Source organism: Triticum urartu, chromosome 3, assembly GCF_003073215.2.
Source record: "Triticum urartu cultivar G1812 chromosome 3, Tu2.1, whole genome shotgun sequence".
NCBI lineage: Eukaryota > Viridiplantae > Streptophyta > Magnoliopsida > Poales > Poaceae > Triticum > Triticum urartu.
The window spans coordinates 545,215,454-545,233,243 of NC_053024.1; the positions used below are offsets into that span (position 1 = coordinate 545,215,454).

Consider the following 17,790-nt stretch of genomic DNA (forward strand, 5'->3'; position numbering starts at 1 on the left):
GACCGTAGAACAATTACAAGTGTTCTACGGTAATTTCATGGAAAAAAATTATAAAGTACAAATATTACAGCATTAACCCACTCTAGTTCTAGGAAATAAACTCATGTTCGAATTATAGGTGTTGTTCTATCCAACTAATCAGTTACTCTACTTTCCTCTGTTTTGCCCTGAGTTGAACTGTCCAGAGTCGTTCTTTAAGGTAGTGTTTCCAAGTGTTCAAGTGTGGAGCAGTTGATCTGAAAATCTTGTCATTCCTAACTGATCATATACGCCAACATCCCATCACAACAATGTCCAAAGCAATTTCTTCTGGAAGGTGACTGACAGTCACAAAATTTCATCATAAGCTAAAATGCCTCTGTGTTTATTGGGAGTCAGATGATCCCAACATAGAAGAGAGAAAGGACAGTTCCAAAATAGGTGGAAAAGAGATTCCTCAGTACCCTCTAAGCATAAGGCACAATTATAATCTTGTAAGAACATGCTTTGACTATGCAAAAGATTCCTGGTGTTGATTCTGTCTTGCAGTAGCAGCCAATAGAAAATCTTATGTCTCAATCTGCATGCAGTGCTCCAGAGATTTTTGAAGATAATGTGAGCTGAGTTATTACCCACACTATAAGAAATATGTCAACTTATGACCTTCACTATTGGTCTCTGAAAGATCATAGTTTTTCATTTACGGTCTTTTTGTGACCAAAACCAGAAAGTCAAAAGCTGGCGTTCGTAAACTGAAATTAGTGACCTTCTTTGTCATATGTAAAAGGTTGTTGGTTCCACGACCAAATTTTTGGTCACTAGCAACCTCCTCAGGCCACGTAGGCATCCAGCGTGGCAAGCTGATGTGGCACAAGATTCAGCCCGGTCCGATTCAGTGTCTATATAGGCCGAGCCCATTAATTCAGCCTTTTTAGTTATCATTTTTTTGTCATTCTGCGCTACTACATGGGCCTGGCCTAATATTTCAGCCTTTTTTGTTTTCGGGTCAAGGCCTTTCTGGCTCAACGGTTCGTAATTTTTTAGGAGATGGGTCCATTACTCAAATGGGTCCCGATTGTCATGTTCTAATATGTGGGTCCATGTTTTCAATTCATCGGTAAATAAATAACCAATATTCAAATCAAAACAACCAGAAAGCACAGATAATACTTCAAATAACAGCCAAAATAAGTCTGTTACATCATATAACTTAGATACAATGGTAATCACAGCCACAAGCTCTACAAGTCTCTACAAGTGTAATCACAACCACAAGATCTACAAGTGCCCTTTGACAGCTTCGAGTGGCCCTTCGGTTTCTATCAGTCCCGATTTGAGGAACACACCAGGCTTCAGGGTCTTCTCCATAGTGTCGACCAAGATCTCACCCTTCATCGGCATCAGAGTGATGCACCTGAACATGGCAGGGAAAAGGATTACCTACCAAAAGCCAAATTTATACAAGATATCACCCTTTCAGTGGTGCAGAATATCAGAGAACGGTGCTTCAGCATTATAGGGCATGGAAACGTAAAATGCAATTTTTTCACAAAGGGCGTACAATCGCAAATTTACTATCCAGAAAATTAAATTAGAAAAAACGAATGAAACAGTGAAGTGCATGTCAGCCTTACTGTTTCTACTTCCTAGAAATGACTGAGACCATGGTGTTTCAACCTTTTGTAGAACACTATTCTATAACAATATATATTGAGCATGCTACAGCAGAAGCTTGAATTTATGGTTTCTATACTTCTACATTTACATCCTCACTAATATAGACCTTTTTGCTTCATACAGTACACGGCAATAGGAGCAAAATTCTAATAAATTCATTACAGGCTTGCCAAAAAATGACTAGTTACCTACACACCAGGGAACATAAACTTGAGAGGTTGATATCAAGGCCTATCAACTACATCATATATATATATATATATATGCATTAAAAAACAAGGCCATATGGCCGACCAATGCATCATAATTATCAGTTTTAAACACTACAGGACCAGAAAGTAGGTGTTGCTTCAAGTTTTAAAACTCAACCATTCATCATTAATAGTAGCAATTTAATCTTACTAAAGATAGGGGCATGTACAACGGGAGAGCACACTACAGCCAGAACTTACATGCAAAGATCCTGGAATTTTATGCACAACAGCAGCAGATTAGCTATATGAACACAATACCAGAATTTTATGCAACGTGAGAGCACACTACAGCCATAACCTACACACTACTACTCAACTACTGTACATGCATAGTACTCTGTCAGTAAGCAGCAGAGGAGATTTAAAAGGAAGGACCATGTGTGTGTGTGTGTGTGTGTGTGTGTAGAAAACACACACAAAAACTGAATATCACTAGTCACCCTGCAGACAGCAAGTTTCAGATGTTAAGAACAGATCAACATGTTGAGCAGTTAGGGAATCACGAGAAGGAAGTGGGAGGGTGGATCACGATGGTCTCACCTTGCTGTCTGCAGGGCAAGGTATGCCCCCTCCTTGCTACCAGGGCAAGGCATGCCCCCTTGGCGGCGTACTGGTAAGCCAGTTGCTGCATGTAGAAGAGAAGATCCCAAGTTGTTTGGAGTTAACAACGAAAGTACTGTATAATGTTTAGAACATGTATATTCAATATGACAAGTAGAAAAGCAGAGTTCTAGCAGAGTAGCATAAGAAGCAGAGGAATTCTGATTCTGTAACAAGAGGAAACAGAGTTGTCATGTGCAACAAGAGGAATTCTGATTTTGTAACAAGAGGTAGAATTAGCATCACTAGCTGTGTTGTTGTTGTTGTTTGCATATTACATAAGTAGTTGTCTGCCTAAGCAAATAGAGAGGTATATGCAGCAAGAACACGCAATGTGATGACAGTATGAGTGCACTATAACTCTGGAAGTAAAAAGAACATAAATTCATTTGGGTTGATTTGTACACAGCCAAGAAAAACTTCTTACAAATAAATTCATGGAAGCGTATCATCCTTTTAGTCCCTCACCCATATCTCCTAGTAGTATTACATAATGCCTAGTGAGTGATCTAGCAATGCACTGTACAAGAGAGTATATATGTGTACAGATTCCTGCAGCCAGCTTCTATCAGTAACATGCATGTATATATTGAAGTAAACGTAACAGAGAGTATCTTTGGAAACATTCAAAATATATTCAATGTTGGAGCTGCATCTTACAACTCAAGGAGCCACATGAAATCCATGGAAGGACCTTACTGCGACAATTCACTTGTATAGTCCTGCCTCATGTGCATAATGCTGTTGCAAACAAAATTGTTGGTAAAGTTGCATAAATACAAGTGTCTAAGTTAGAAATCACTGGAGTGTCAGACTCATGCATCTAACAACAGGCCCATCCATTTGCAACAGGCAAGTACTCCCAAAACCCTTTGTAAACTGAGAACACCTAGACAGTAAGCACTAAGCACAAAGACAACAGGATTGAGCTATTCACATGCTCATGGCATACTTAGGAGATTAGTGTTGAATACAATGTCTTGCATTTACTGAGAAAAACATATACAATGCCATTTACTGAAGCTGTGTGTAAACATGACTAAGCTTGATAGATACAGGGAAGAAAAAAACTGAATAAGATAGCAGTTAACGACCTTATAGCTTTGAATGGAAACCCATAGCAAGCATATATAAAAATTATCGGGGTTGGTGGGATGGATGAGCTATTCGCAGCTCACATAGGACGATGACAAGAACCTGCAGACCACGAAGGCAAGAAGGTCAGAGAAGGAGCCCACCAGAGCAACAATCGAATGAAGCAGGACATCTGGTAGGTCTGCCCAACCTTGATGTCCAGAAATGGCGAGGACGCAACACACATCAGCCCTTTCTTGCATTCTGCAGGTTGCAGCTTCTCTGTGAAAAATTATGAATTCAGAGAAGAATATCAGTACTAGAAGAATATGAAGTGGATGCTAAGGATTAAAATAGACTGTGTGCAGTGGCCGTAAGCATCGATTGTGGAAACAGTAGCACTGGCTACTATGGCTACAGCGACGCCAAGCAATTCAACGAAGCAACGACCACCATACAGAGCTAAGGACTGACTACTACAGCTAGTAAGTGTTCGTAAATCAAAACAGATCATTCCAAACTGTTATAAGGTCATACTGGATAATAGAGATCGCAATTATTCTAACTGAACTACACAAGAGTACGTCTTCTGCAGCACAGCACAAAAGAAAATTTTGTTACTCCGGAATAACAAAAAAAAAACTACAATCACGCATCTGAAACAAAGTAAATAAGTGTAGCTGTGCACAATCAGGCGCGCTGTAGTGTACTAAACTCTACTCGAGCGCAGGCAATGGCACTGAATCAGCCAACGAACGAACCAGAGCATATTAACCAAACCGCCATCCCCCCGTGCACTGCAGCGAGGTCAAACGGGCGCAGCGGCATGTGAGGTGCGAAACAAAGGGGCTGAGCATGAATGATCCTTGGCCAGTTGTGAGCGCTCGCTGCCATGGAACCGGCCACCACAAATCAGGTGCCACCACAGCGGCCGGCCGCAGATCTCAGGCTCGCGGCGGGGCGCCAGGGCCCGGATCTCGCAGATCCGCGCGTGCAGCCGCGGTGGCCACGCTCGTACGCGAGCGGACCCGGAGCTCAGCTCGCGGAGAGAACACAGGGATGCGTGTGGTTAGTTACCTTCGGGCTCGGCAGCGTCGTGGTCGGCGTCGGGGCGGTCCTGCGGGGGCAGCGGGGAGGAGAGGGGCGCGCGCTTGGGCGCGGCTAGGGCGAGGAGGCGTAGGGGGAGCTCGGGGCCTCCATCTTCTACCGGCGGCGGGGGGCGGGGCGGAGGGGTCGGCGGGCTTGGGCTGCACAGACTCCTCCAAGTCCGGCATCCGGAGGGATCTGGGAGTGCTTGTTGTCGCTGTGAAGTGCGGGGAGAGAGACAGGGGGGTTGCAGGAGAGGAGAGATGGATGTGTTGGGCGATCCGTCTGGGGTGGGAGAGAGGCGGGTGGGAGAGAAGTGGAGGCCGTCGGCGGCGAGCTGTGGCGGCGTGCGGAGGGAAGGAGGCACGGCTCGGGTGCGGCGCGAGGAAAGCTAGGGTTTGGACGAGGGGGTGAGACGGGCGAGGGGTGAGAGTGTGAGGGGGATGAGGGCTGCCGTCGAATCCAGCGGTATCCAACGGTGTTGGAGGCATGATCCACGTGAGAGGCTTATAGACCAATCAGAACACAGTAAACACTTTAAAGATGTTATGACCATCTAAATTAGTCGTAATTTAATAAAATTAAGTTTTTTCACAAGAAAAGCATTGTCTATTTTTCGAGTAACAATGATTGTTTTTTATGAAAGAACTACCAAATATTTGTTGCAAAATGACACCACATCATTTTTAAAAATTATTAGACCACATTTTATGTCCAATTTAGCTGGAAACGAGTCAATTTTTAAAGTATAGCCGCTTGATAGATTGCTCTTTAATTTTTATAAAAAACATTTCTAGGTATAAAAATATCTATTTCATTAGAGATACTCCAAAAGTTTTGCAAGATTCAACCCCTAGCTATGAACGGTCATACTTATCGTTTTGATCGCATTTTGAAACGGGCATAGGAAATTCAAAAAAATCAAAAAAAAATGTAAACCTTCGCATTGTGTCATTATATGTGACCTAGTTATCAGCAAAAATAAAAAAACTTGGAATACATCAATTAGTTTGAAAAGGTGTTCTCATAAATAAGCTATCATGTATGAAGATTCATAACTTTTCAAGTGAGATGACCAATGTTATGGCAATATTTATGGAATAGTTTGTTTAAATGATCTCATATTGTGCAAAAAGGTGCATCTTGAAAAATGGTAAACAATGTTGTCAAAGGGAGTTTTCATTTTCTTTTCACCAAAAAATCATTTTCCATTATTCGAGTGCCCAAAATGAGTTTTTTGTGAAGGACCTACCATATATTTGTTGCAAATTTGGACCAAATCAATTTTATAAAACCTTAGTCCATATTTAATGTAAAATTGACAAAATGGTTGGGTGTCAAAAGTTTTGATCCACCTCTGGTGAAAAAGACAAATTTTCGCCGATCCAGCTGGAAGCGGGTCAAATTTGAACTGCAGCTGCCTCATAGTTTACTCTTTATTTTTTTCCAAAAATCCTTTCTAGGTACATAAGTATCTATTTAATCATAGAAACACCAAAAGTTTTCCAAGATTCAACCACTAGCTAGGAACGGTCAAGCCCGTCGTTTTGACCGCATTTTGAAATGGGCATAAAAAATTCAAAAAAAAACAAAAAATTGCAAAACCTTCGCATTGTGTCATTATATGTGACCAAGTTATCAGGAAAAATAATAAACTTGTAATACGGTAATTCTTTTAAAAAAAGTGTTCTCAGAAATGAGCTATCATGCATGAAGATTCATGGTTTTCAAGCCAAATGATCAATCTTACGGCCACATTCATGGCATAGTTTGTTCAAATGATCTCACATTGTGCACAAGGGTGCATAATGGAATGACAAACAATGTTGCCTAAGGGAGTTTTCATTTTCTTTGCACGGAAAATTCATTTTCCATTTTCCGAGTGCCCGAAATGAGTTTTTTTTGTGAAGGACCTACCATATATTCGTTGCAAAATTGGACCTAATCAATTTTATAAAATACTAGTCCATATTTAATGTATAATTGACAAAATGGTTGGGTGTCAAAAGTTTTGATCCACCTCTGGTGAAAAATACAAATTCCCACCGATTCAATAGGAAGCGGGTCAAATTTGAATTGCAGCTGCCTCATAGTTTGCTCTTTATTTTTTCCAAAAATCATTTATAGGTACATAAGTACCTATTTAATCAGAGAAACGGCAAAAAAATTCCAAGATTCAACCACTAGCTAGAAACGGTCATGCCCGTCGTTTTGACCGCATTTTGAAACGGGCATAAAAAATTCAAAAAAATCAAAAAATTGGGAAACCTTCGCATTGTGTCATTTATATGACCAAGTTTTCAGGAAAATAATAAACTTGTAATACGGCAATTATTTTAAACAAGTGTTCTCAGAAATGAGCTATCATGCGTGAAGATTCATGGCTTTCAAGCCAAATGATCAATCTTATGGCTACATTCATGACATAGTTTGTTCAAATGATCTCATATTGTGCACAAGGGTGCATCTTGGAATTCCAAACAATGTTGCCTAAGGGAGTTTTCATTTTTCTTTGCACGGAAAATTCATTTTCCATTTTCCGAGTGCCCGAAATGAGTTTTTTTGTGAAGGACCTACCATATATTTGTTGCAAAATTGGACCAAATCAATTTTCTAAAATATTATGCCATATTTAATGAACAATTGAAAAAAATGGTTGGGTGTCAAAAGTTTTGATCCACCTCTGGTGAAAAAGACAAATTCCAGCCGATTCAGTAGGAAGCGGGTCAAATTTGAACTGCAGCTACCTTATTGTTTGCTCTTTATTTTTTCCAAAAATCATTTATAGGTACATAAGTATATATTTAATCATAAATACATGTTTTGGTGGTGATACGCAAGGTTTGGATGTGGCCCAGGACCCCAACTCCAAAGCGCGTAAACTCGCATGCCCGCCGCGTGGTCACCGCGTGACCTTGGCGTTAACATGCGTTCTGGGAGGCCTAGGCATGTCTAGTGGGTTGGGCACTCCCCAGGTAGGTGCTAGGAAGAAAATTACAACATAATAATCTCACGAGGAGACTGACCTATGCTCAAAGATGAATTAGCAGTCAAGTGTTTGATTAGCGGTACGGGAAATGCACATGGCCAATGGGCGTGAGTTTTGGCTGAGGATGATCATCTACTAAGGAGAATGTCTTCACAAATTGTCAGCTCAAAAGGAGGAGCCTAGGTGGTACTTGCTTTGCAAAGTACCACACTTGACAAAAATATGAATGTTGAAGCTGGGCTCAAAATAATGAATGGATTGAGCTCAAATTTGGTGGAGGATGGTTATTTGGGCATAGGAAAGCACTTTAGAAAATTGATACCATTTGGACATGCCAAAGTAGTACTTCCTTCACAATGCTCTTCTATGGACAGAAACTTGGGAAAACTAGTGAGAGATATTGAATGAATTAAATGAGCTTAAAATTGGTGTGGGTAAGTTACATAGGTATGGTCATGCGCTGGTAAATTTTCAGATCATTTGGGTAAGCCTAGCTTGTACTTACTTCACAAAGCTTCTCTTGAGGTAGAAACTTTGGAAATTTCCTGAGAATGATTTACTAGAAAAATGGAGCTGAATATTATTATGTGGCAATGATTTGGGTATGTAAGAGTGCCCAAAGAGTTTGAGGGTAATAGGAGGGGTCTAGACAACACTTGCTTTGCAACGTGCCAATCTGGCCATAAAATATAAATTGAACCTGGGCTCACATAGATGATTTGACTGAGCTGCAATTTGGAGGAGGGTGATAATTTGGGCATATGAAGGAACTGTATAAATTTCATGTCATTTGGATATATGAAAAGGGTACTTCCTTCACAATGCTTCTAGGTGGACAAAAACTTTGGAAATTTGTCGAGGAAGATTTGCTAGGAAAATGGAGCTGAATTTTGTCATAAGGCAATGATTTGGATAGGAAAGGTTGCCCAACAATTTCGAGGGCAGTCAAGGATATATAAATAGCACTTCCTTCACAAAGTGTTGTTGTGAACAGAATAGGAAAATGAATATTGTTGAATTATTTTTGAACTAGGCAAGGAAGGATTTTTACATATTTGATGAAGATATGACCCAAAGAATTTATGAGATTTTTTGGGGAATTTTGGTAATGACAGAAATATAGGTTGCTTCACAACCTAGGGCAAAAATTGACACATGGACATGACACATAGGCAAAACTGATGAGGTGGCGCCTAGTCATAGCAATAAGTACTAATGCATCCACGTTCACAACCTCATGACCTTTTATATGGGTCGTAATCAGGTAGAAATAAGGTCATGGACCACTCTTGTCTGCTTTGTGACCATTTGGTGTAAGGCAATTCAGGGTTTGAGCCCTTCCAAGCAAAATGGTTGTGGATTTACGACCAATTCAGCTAGGGTCACTAAGAGAAGGTCACTAGTTGACATATTTCTTGTAGTGCCATGAGAAGCTTGTACATTTTCTTGGAGGAGTAATGTGGAGAAGTCCAAGCACAAAGCCATTGATCTTTATCTTCTGTAGTCACTCTGTTGTTGATCATTTCTTATACCATAATGAATTGTGTATAGGCCTCATAAGAGAGAGGTTTATGGAACAATTGACTGATTTCCTCCTGTGACTGCAATTTCACCAGCGGAATGTTTTTGTCCATTGCAAAAGAATAAAGCTCGGGAAATCTGCTACTAAGTGGTTGTCCCGTCCAATTATCAGACCAGAAAAGAGTGGTATCACCTTTATTTGCCTTGCATCTAGCATGGGTTTTATAAATAGGCAACAGCTTCAGCACTGTTTTTCACCAGAATGATCCTACCATCCTTTCTCTAGGCAGAGATTCTTGATAATAGGTCTCCCAAATGAGATTTACCCATTGGTGTCCTCTTTATTCATGAATTTATGCATATATTTCATAAGAAGAGCCTGATTATGAGTGGCGATGTCCAGTACTCCGAGACCCCCATGTTCTTTAGGTTTACATACCTTCTCCCAGGAGATCAGGGCAGAGCCAGTTTCTTGAGTTCCATATTTTTGCTAGAATTTTTTTAGGTAAATATGGATCTGCTTTACCACAAATTTTGGTAACATCAGAGAGCACACGAAGAATGTGGGCATACCGGTGAAGATAGATTTAATTAGTGTAAGTTTATCACCAGTTGAGAGCATGGTAGAGCAGCCGAGCAGTCTGTTTTCTATCCGTTTCATCATAGGCACAAAGTCTTCAATTTTTGGTTTAGAGATGCAAAGTGGTAGGCCCAAATATGTGTGAGGGAGGGAGCTAATATTACAACCCAATAACCGAGACATGATGTTCATCTTGGTTGGAGGGGTGTAGATTGAGATCATGATGGACTTAGTATAGTTCACTTTTAGTCATGTATAAGTAGCATAATGCAGTAGTATGTCTTTGATATATATGATTCAATTGTCTAGCATCAGCCTTTGCCACTAGTATAGTGTCATCTGCATATTGGATGATGGGATAATCTGGACATGATTGATGCAGTAGTGGTGATTCTAGCTGGGAGTGTTGCATAGCTTAATTAAAAATAGATTGAAGAGATCTGTTGCTAGCACAAATATTAATGGTGAAAGAGGATCACCCTGTCTAACACCTTTCCTGCATAGAAACTATTTGCCTGGCACCCCATTAAGTAGGACTGATGAGTATCCTATTCCATATATCATTCTAATCCAATTGATCCACCTACTACCAAATCCCTTGACTTGCAAGATATCAATGATGATATCATGATTTATCATACCAAAAGCCTTTTCAAAATCAAGTTTCAGAAGGATAATCTCTCTTTTTGGACTGATGGCATTGATGAATGTATTCATAAGACCAAGCAAGGCAATCTTGTATACATCTGTTATTGAGGAAGCCATATTGGTTTTTGTGGACCATTCTCGGAATAACTTTCTCAAGTCTGTTGGCAAGCAGCTTTGTACTGATCTTGAGAGTGCAGTTGAGGAGGGATATAGGTCTAAATCTAGCTGGCGAGGATGCAGAATCTGTTTTGGGGATCAGAGTGATGAAGGAGTATTTAATACTTTGCAGGTTAACTGCCCCCCCGTGGAAATCCTCAATCAGCTTATAGAAGTCTTCCTTAATGATCCCCCAACAAGCTTTCAGGAAAGTAGCATTAAATCCATCAGGGCCAGGAGCTTTGTCAGCAGGCATATGTTTAATAACCTCATCAATTTCCTCTCTGCTAAATGAGGCTTCCAGTTCATCAAGATTATCTTGGGGCAATATCAGTTGTTGCAGCTGTAATGGATTCTGTGTAGTGGCACTGATTCCCATCCTTTCTTTAAAAGCTCTATATAGAATAGATGCCTTAGCTTGGTGAGTGTGATGTTCCTCTTCATTTTCTTCTTTGAGCATGGCAATACAGTTGTTTCTGAATTTAATTGTAGCCTTGGCTTGAAAATAATTAGTGTTTGCCTCCCCAACCATAATCTCTCTAATAGTGGCTCTTTGTTTCCAGTATAACCTTTGTTGTTTCAGTAAATTTTCCAAATGTGTTTTGAGAATCTTCCTACTTTTGATTCCACCAGTGATAGTTCCTTGATATCTTCAAAGTTTCCATAGCAAAGTATCATGAAGTTAGTATTCTCAATGGTTTTCTTGAGATCAGAAATGTGTTGGAAATATGCCCAGCAATAATAAATTAGTTATTATTATTATATTTCTGTTCATGATAATCGTTTATTATCCAGCTTAGAATTGTATTGATAGGAAACTCAGATACATGATGTGTGATACATAGACAACACCATGTCCCTAGTAAGCCTCTAGTTGACTAGCTCGTTGATCATAGATGGTTACGGTTTCCTGACCATGGACATTGGATGTCGATTGATAACGGGATCACATCATTAGGAGAATGATGTGATGGACAAGACCCAATCCTAAGCATAGCACATAGATCGTGTAGTTCGTATGCTAAAGCTTTTCTAATGTCAAGTATCATTTCCTTAGACCATGAGATTGTGCAACTCCCGGATACCGTAGGAGTGCTTTGGGTGTGCCAAACGTCACAACGTAACTGCTATAAAGGTACACTACAGGTATCTCCGAAAGTGTCTGTTGGGTTGGCACGAATCGAGACTGGGATTTGTCACTCCGTGTAAACGGAGAGGTATCTCTGGGCCCACTCGGTAGGACATCATCATAATGTGCACAATGTGATCAAGGAGTTGATCACGGGATGATGTGTTAACGAAACGAGTAAAGAGACTTGCCGGTAATGAGATTGAACAAGGTATCGGGATACCGACGATCGAATCTCGGGCAAGTATCGTACCGCTAGACAAAGGAAATTGTATACGGGATTGATTAAGTCCTTGACATCGTGGTTCATCCGATGAGATCATCGTGGAACATGTGGGAGCCAACATGGGTATCCAGATCCCGCTGTTGGTTATTGACCGGAGAGTCATCTCGGTCATGTCTGCATGTCTCCCAAACCCGTAGGGTCTACACACTTAAGGTTTGGTGACGCTAGGGTTATAGAGATATTAGTATGCGGTAACCCGAAAGTTTTTTGGAGTCCCGGATGAGATCCCGGACGTCACGAGGAGTTCCGGAATGGTCCGGAGGTAAATAATTATATATAGGAAGTGCTATTTCGACCATCGGGACAAGTTTCGGGGTCACCGGTATTGTACCGGGACCACCGGAAGGGTCCCGGGGGTCCACCGGGTGGGGCCACCTGCCCCAGAGGGCCACATGGGCTGTAGGGGGTGCGCCTTGGTCTATATGGGCCAAGGGCACCAGCCCCTAGAGGCCCATGTGCCAAGAGAAGAGGAAAAGGAAGAGTCCTAAAAGGGGAAGGCACCTCCGAGGTGCCTTGGGGAGGAGGGACTCCTCCCTTGGCCGCACCCTTCCTTGGAGGAAGGGCCAAGGCTGCGCCTCCCCCCTCTCCCTTGGCCCTATATATAGTGGGGGAAAGGGAGGGCAACCTACCTAAGCCCTGGCGCCTCCCTCTCCCTCCCGTGACACATCTCCCTCTTCCCGCAGCGCTTGGCGAAGCCCTGTTGGAATCCCGCTACTTCCACCACCACGCCGTCGTGCTGCTGGATCTCCATTAACCTCTCCTTCCCCCTTGCTGGATCAAGAAGGAGGAGACGTCGCTGCTCCGTACGTGTGTTGAACGCGGAGGTGCCGTCCGTTCGGCGCTAGGATCATCCGTGATTTGTATCACGACGAGTACGACTCCATCAACCCCGTTCTCTTGAACGCTTCCGCGCGCGATCTACAAGGGTATGTAGATCCACTCCTCCCTCGTTGCTAGATGACTCCATAGATTGATCTTGGTGACACGTAGGAAAATTTTGAATTATTGCTACGTTCCCCAACAAAATGTTCCTGGCCCAAGTTTTTAATCCTTTTCTTAACATCTTGAGTTTTGTAGCTATAGTCTTGGCACTGCCCACTTGTTCCACATCTTGACTCCATATTGTCTGAACTACCTCTTGGAAATCATTTTGTTCCAACCAATAATTCTCAAATCTAAAGAGATTAGCTTTTGGGATGGATGTACCAATTTTGATCATGATGGGTGATGTCTACTACACAACTTGTTCTTGTAGACTCGTGTTGGGCCTCCTGTTAATTTCAAAAAAATTCCTACGCACACGCAAGATCATAGTGATGTATAGCAACGAGAGGGGAGAGTGTTGTCTACGTACCCTCGTAGACCGGCAACGGAAGCGTTGACACAACGTAGAGGAAGTAGTCGTACGTCTTCCCGATCCGACCGATCCAAGTACCGAACGTACGGCACCTCCGAGTTCTGCACACGTTCAACTCGGTGACGTCCCTCGAGCTCCGATCCAGCCGAGTGTTGAGGGAGAGTTTCGTCAGCACGACGGCGTGATGACGGTGATGATGTTCTACCGACGCAGGGCTTCGCCTAAGCACCGCTACGGTATGACCGAGGTGGAATATGGTGGAAGGGGGCACCGCACATGGCTAAGGAACGATCACGAAGATCAACTTGTGTGTCATGGGGTGCCCCCTGCTACCTCTTGAGCTTGCGTTGGATTTCCCCGAAGAGGAAGGGATGATGAAGCAGAGTAGCGTAAGTATTTCCCTTAGTTTTTGAGAACTGATGTCTACTACACAACCTTCTTCTTGTAGACGTTGTTGGGCCTCCAAGTGCAGAGGTTTGTAGGATAGTAGCAAATTTCCCTCAAGTGGATGACCTAAGGTTTATCAATACGTAGGAGGCGTAGGATGAAGATGGTCTCTCTCAAGCAACCCTGCAACCAAATAACAAAGAGTCTCTTGTGTCCCCAACACACCCAATACAATGGTAAATTGTATAGGTGCACTAGTTCGGTGAAGAGATGGTGATACAAGTTGTATATGGATAGTAGATATGGGTATTTGTAATCTGAAATTATAAAAACAGCAAGGTAACGAATGATAAAAGTAAGCGTAAACGGTATTGCAATGATAGGAAATAAGGCCTAGGGTTCATACTTTCGCTAGTGTAAGTTCCCTCAACAATACTAACATAATTGGATCACATAAATATCCCTCAACATGCAACAAAGAGTCACTCCAAAGTCACTAATAGCAGATAACGAATGAAGAGATTATGGTAGGGTATGAAACCACATCAAAGTTATTCTTTCCAATCAATCCGTTGGGCTATTCCTATAAGTGTCACAAACAACCCTAGAGTTCATACTAGAATAACACCTTAAGACACAAATCAACCAAAACCCTAATGTCACCTAGATACTCCAATGTCACCTCAAGTATCCGTGGGTATGATTATACGATATGCATCACACAATCTCAGATTCATCTATTCAACAAACACATAGAACCTCAAAGAGTGCCCCAAAGTTCTACCGGAGAATCACAGCGAAAACATGTGCCAACCCCTATGCATAGGTTCATGGACGGAACCCGCAAGTTGATCAACAAAACATACATCAAGTGAATCACGTGATATCCCATTGTCACCACAGATATCCATGGCAAGACATACATCAAGTGTTCTCAAATCTTTAAAGACTCAATCCGATAAGATAACTTCAAAGGGGAAACTCAATTCATTACAAGAGAGTAGAGGGGGAGGAGAAACATAAGATCCAACTATAATAGCAAAGCTCGCGATACATCAAGATCGTGCCAAATCAAGAACACGAGAGAGAGAGAGATCAAACACATAGCTACAGGTACATACCCTCAGCCCCGAGGGAGAACTACTCCCTCCTTGTCATGGAGAGCACCGGGATGATGAAGATGGCCACCGGAGAGGGATTGCCCCCTCCGGCAGGGTGCCGGAACGGGTCTAGATTGGTTTTCGGTGGCTACGGAGGCTTCTGGCGGCGGAACTCCCGATCTATTCTTCCTTCTGGAAGTTTTAGGTTACGTAGGTATATATGGGTGCAGGAGGTATGTCGGAGGAGCCATGGGGGCCCCATGAGGCAGGGGCGCGCCCTGGGGGGGGGGGCGCCCCCCACCCTCGTGAGCACCTCCCGTATCTCCTGACGTGGAGTCCAAGTCTATCTGGTGGCTTTCGTTCCAAAAATAACTTCTCCAGTTGATTTCGTTCCATTTCGACTCCGTTTGATATTCCTTTTCTTCGAAACACTGAAATAGGCATAAAGCAGCAAATCTGGGTTGGGCCTCCGGTTAATAGGTTAGTCCCAAAAATAATATAGAAGTGGAAACTAAAGCCCAATATTGCCCAAAACAGTAGATAATATAGCATGGAGCAATCAAAAATTATGGATACGTTGGAGACGTATCAATCATCCCCAAGCATAATTCCTGCTCGTCCTCGAGTAGGTAAATGATAAAAAAGGTAATTTTTGATGTGGAATGCTAGTTGGCATAATTTCAATGTAATTCTTCTTAATTGTGGCATGAATATTCAGATCCATAAGATTCAAGACAAAAGTTCATATTGACATAAAAATAATAATACTTCAAGCATACTAACTAAGCAATCATGTCTTCTCAAAATAACATGGCCAAAGAAAGTTATCCCTACAAAATCATATAGTCTGGCTATGCTCCATCTTCACCACACAAAATATTTAAATCATGCACAACCCCGATGACAGGCTAAGCAATTGTTTCATACTTTTGATGTTCTCAAACTTTTTCAATCTTCACGCAATATATGAGCGTGAGCCATGGACATAGCACTATAGGTGGAATAGAATGGTGGTTGTGGAGAAGACAAAAAGGGAGAAGATAGTCTCGCATCAACTAGGCATATCAACGGGCTATGGAGATGCCCATCAATAGATATCAATGTGAGTGAGTAGGGATTGCCATGCAACAGATGCACTAGAGCTATAAGTATATATGAAAGCTCAAAAAGAAACTAAGTGGGTGTGCATCCAACTTGCTTGATCACGAAGACTTAGGGCATTTTGAGGAAGCCCATCATTGGAATATACAAGCCAAGTTCTATAATGAAAGATACCCACTAGTATATGAAAGTGACAACATAGGAGACTCTCTATCATGAAGATCATGGTGCTACTTTGAAGCACAAGTGTGGTAAAAGGATAGTAGCATTGCCCCTTTTATTTTCTCTTTTTTTGGCCTTCTTTTTTTCTTTGGCCTTTCTCTTTTTTGGGGACAATGCTCTATTGAATGATGATCATCACACTTCTATTTATTTACAACTCAATGATTACAACTCGATACTTAGAACAAGATATGACTCTATATGAATGCCTCCGGCGGTGTACCGGGATGTGCAATGATGCATGAGTGACATGTATGAAAGAATTATGAACGGTGGCTTTGCCACAAATACGATGTCAACTACATGATATGCAAAGCAATATGACAATGATGAAGCGTGTCATAATAAACGGAATGGTGGAAAGTTGCATGGAAATATATCTCGGAATGGCTATGGAAATGCCATAATAGGTAGGTATGTAGCTGTTTTGAGGAAGGTATATGGTGGGTTTATGGTACCAGCGAAAGTTGTGCGGTACTAGAGAGGCTAGCAATGGTGGAAGGGTGAGAGTGCGTAATCCATGGACTCAACATTAGTCATAAAGAACTCACATACTTATTGCAAAAATCTATTAGTTATCGAAACAAAGTACTACGTGCATGCTCCTAGGGGGGATAGATTGGTAGGAAAAGACCATCGCTCGTCCCCGACCACCACTCATAAGGAAGGTAATCAATAAATAAATCATGCTCCGACTTCATCACATAACGGTTCACCATACGTGCATGCTACGGGAATCACAACTTCAACACAAGTATTTCTCAAATTCATAACCACTCAACTAGCATGACTCTAATATCACCATCTCCATATCTCAAAACAATTATCAAGTATCAAACTTCTCATAGTATTCAACACACTCATAAGATAATTTTATTATTCTAGAATACCTAGCATATTAGGATTTTAAGCAAATTACCATGCTATTTAAGACTCTCAAAACAATATAAGTGAAGCATGAGAGTTCATCTATTTCTTCAAAATAAAACTACCACAATGCTGTAAAAGGTATAAGTGAAGCCCTAGAGCAAATGACAAACTACTCCGAAAGATATAAGTGAAGATCAATGAGTAGTTGAATAATTATGCAACTATGTGAAGACTCTCTAACATTTAATAATTTCAGATCTTGGTATTCTATTCAAACAGCAATCAAAGCAAAAAGAAAATTACATTCTAAGAATAGCAAACATCATGTGAAGAAGCAAAAACTTAGGATCAACCGAAACTAACCGATAGTTGTTGAAGAAGAAAGGTGGGATGCCAACCGGGGCATCCCCAAGCTTAGATGCTTGAGACTTCTTGAAATATTATCTTGGGATGCCTTGGGCATCCCCAAGCTTGAGCTTTTGTGTCTCCTTAATTCCTCTCATATCACGGTCTCCCTAAATCTCAGAAGCTTCATCCACACAAAACTCAACAAGGACTCGTGAGATAAGTTAGTATAAACCATTGCAAAAACCTTATCATACTCTACTGTATCAAATCACTAAAATTATTATTCAACATTGAATACTAAATGCCTCTGCATATTTAATAGTCCTATCCTCAAATAGAATCATTAAAGAAGCAAACATATGCAAACAATGCAAACATAACAGCAATCTGCCTAAACAGGGTAGTCTGTAAAGAATGCTGCAACAT

The 17,790-nt window shown here is 41.5% G+C and overlaps 1 long non-coding RNA gene across 4 annotated transcripts; it reads right to left on the reverse strand.

Moving 5' to 3' along the window:
* Nucleotides 1–1,132: 1,132 nt before the first annotated feature.
* On the reverse strand, nt 1,133–5,139 carry LOC125544907. Of its 4 annotated transcripts, XR_007299817.1 has the most exons (5): nt 4,662–5,137; nt 3,796–3,866; nt 3,605–3,707; nt 2,451–3,251; nt 1,133–1,393 (listed from the first exon to the last, which is right to left on the reverse strand). It is a non-coding gene; the product is annotated as an uncharacterized LOC125544907 (long non-coding RNA). The 4 variants fall into 4 exon arrangements; XR_007299815.1 differs by having other exon boundaries at nt 2,451–3,707; nt 4,662–5,138; XR_007299816.1 differs by having other exon boundaries at nt 1,133–1,419; nt 2,451–3,707; nt 4,662–5,138.
* Nucleotides 5,140–17,790: the final 12,651 nt, after the last annotated feature.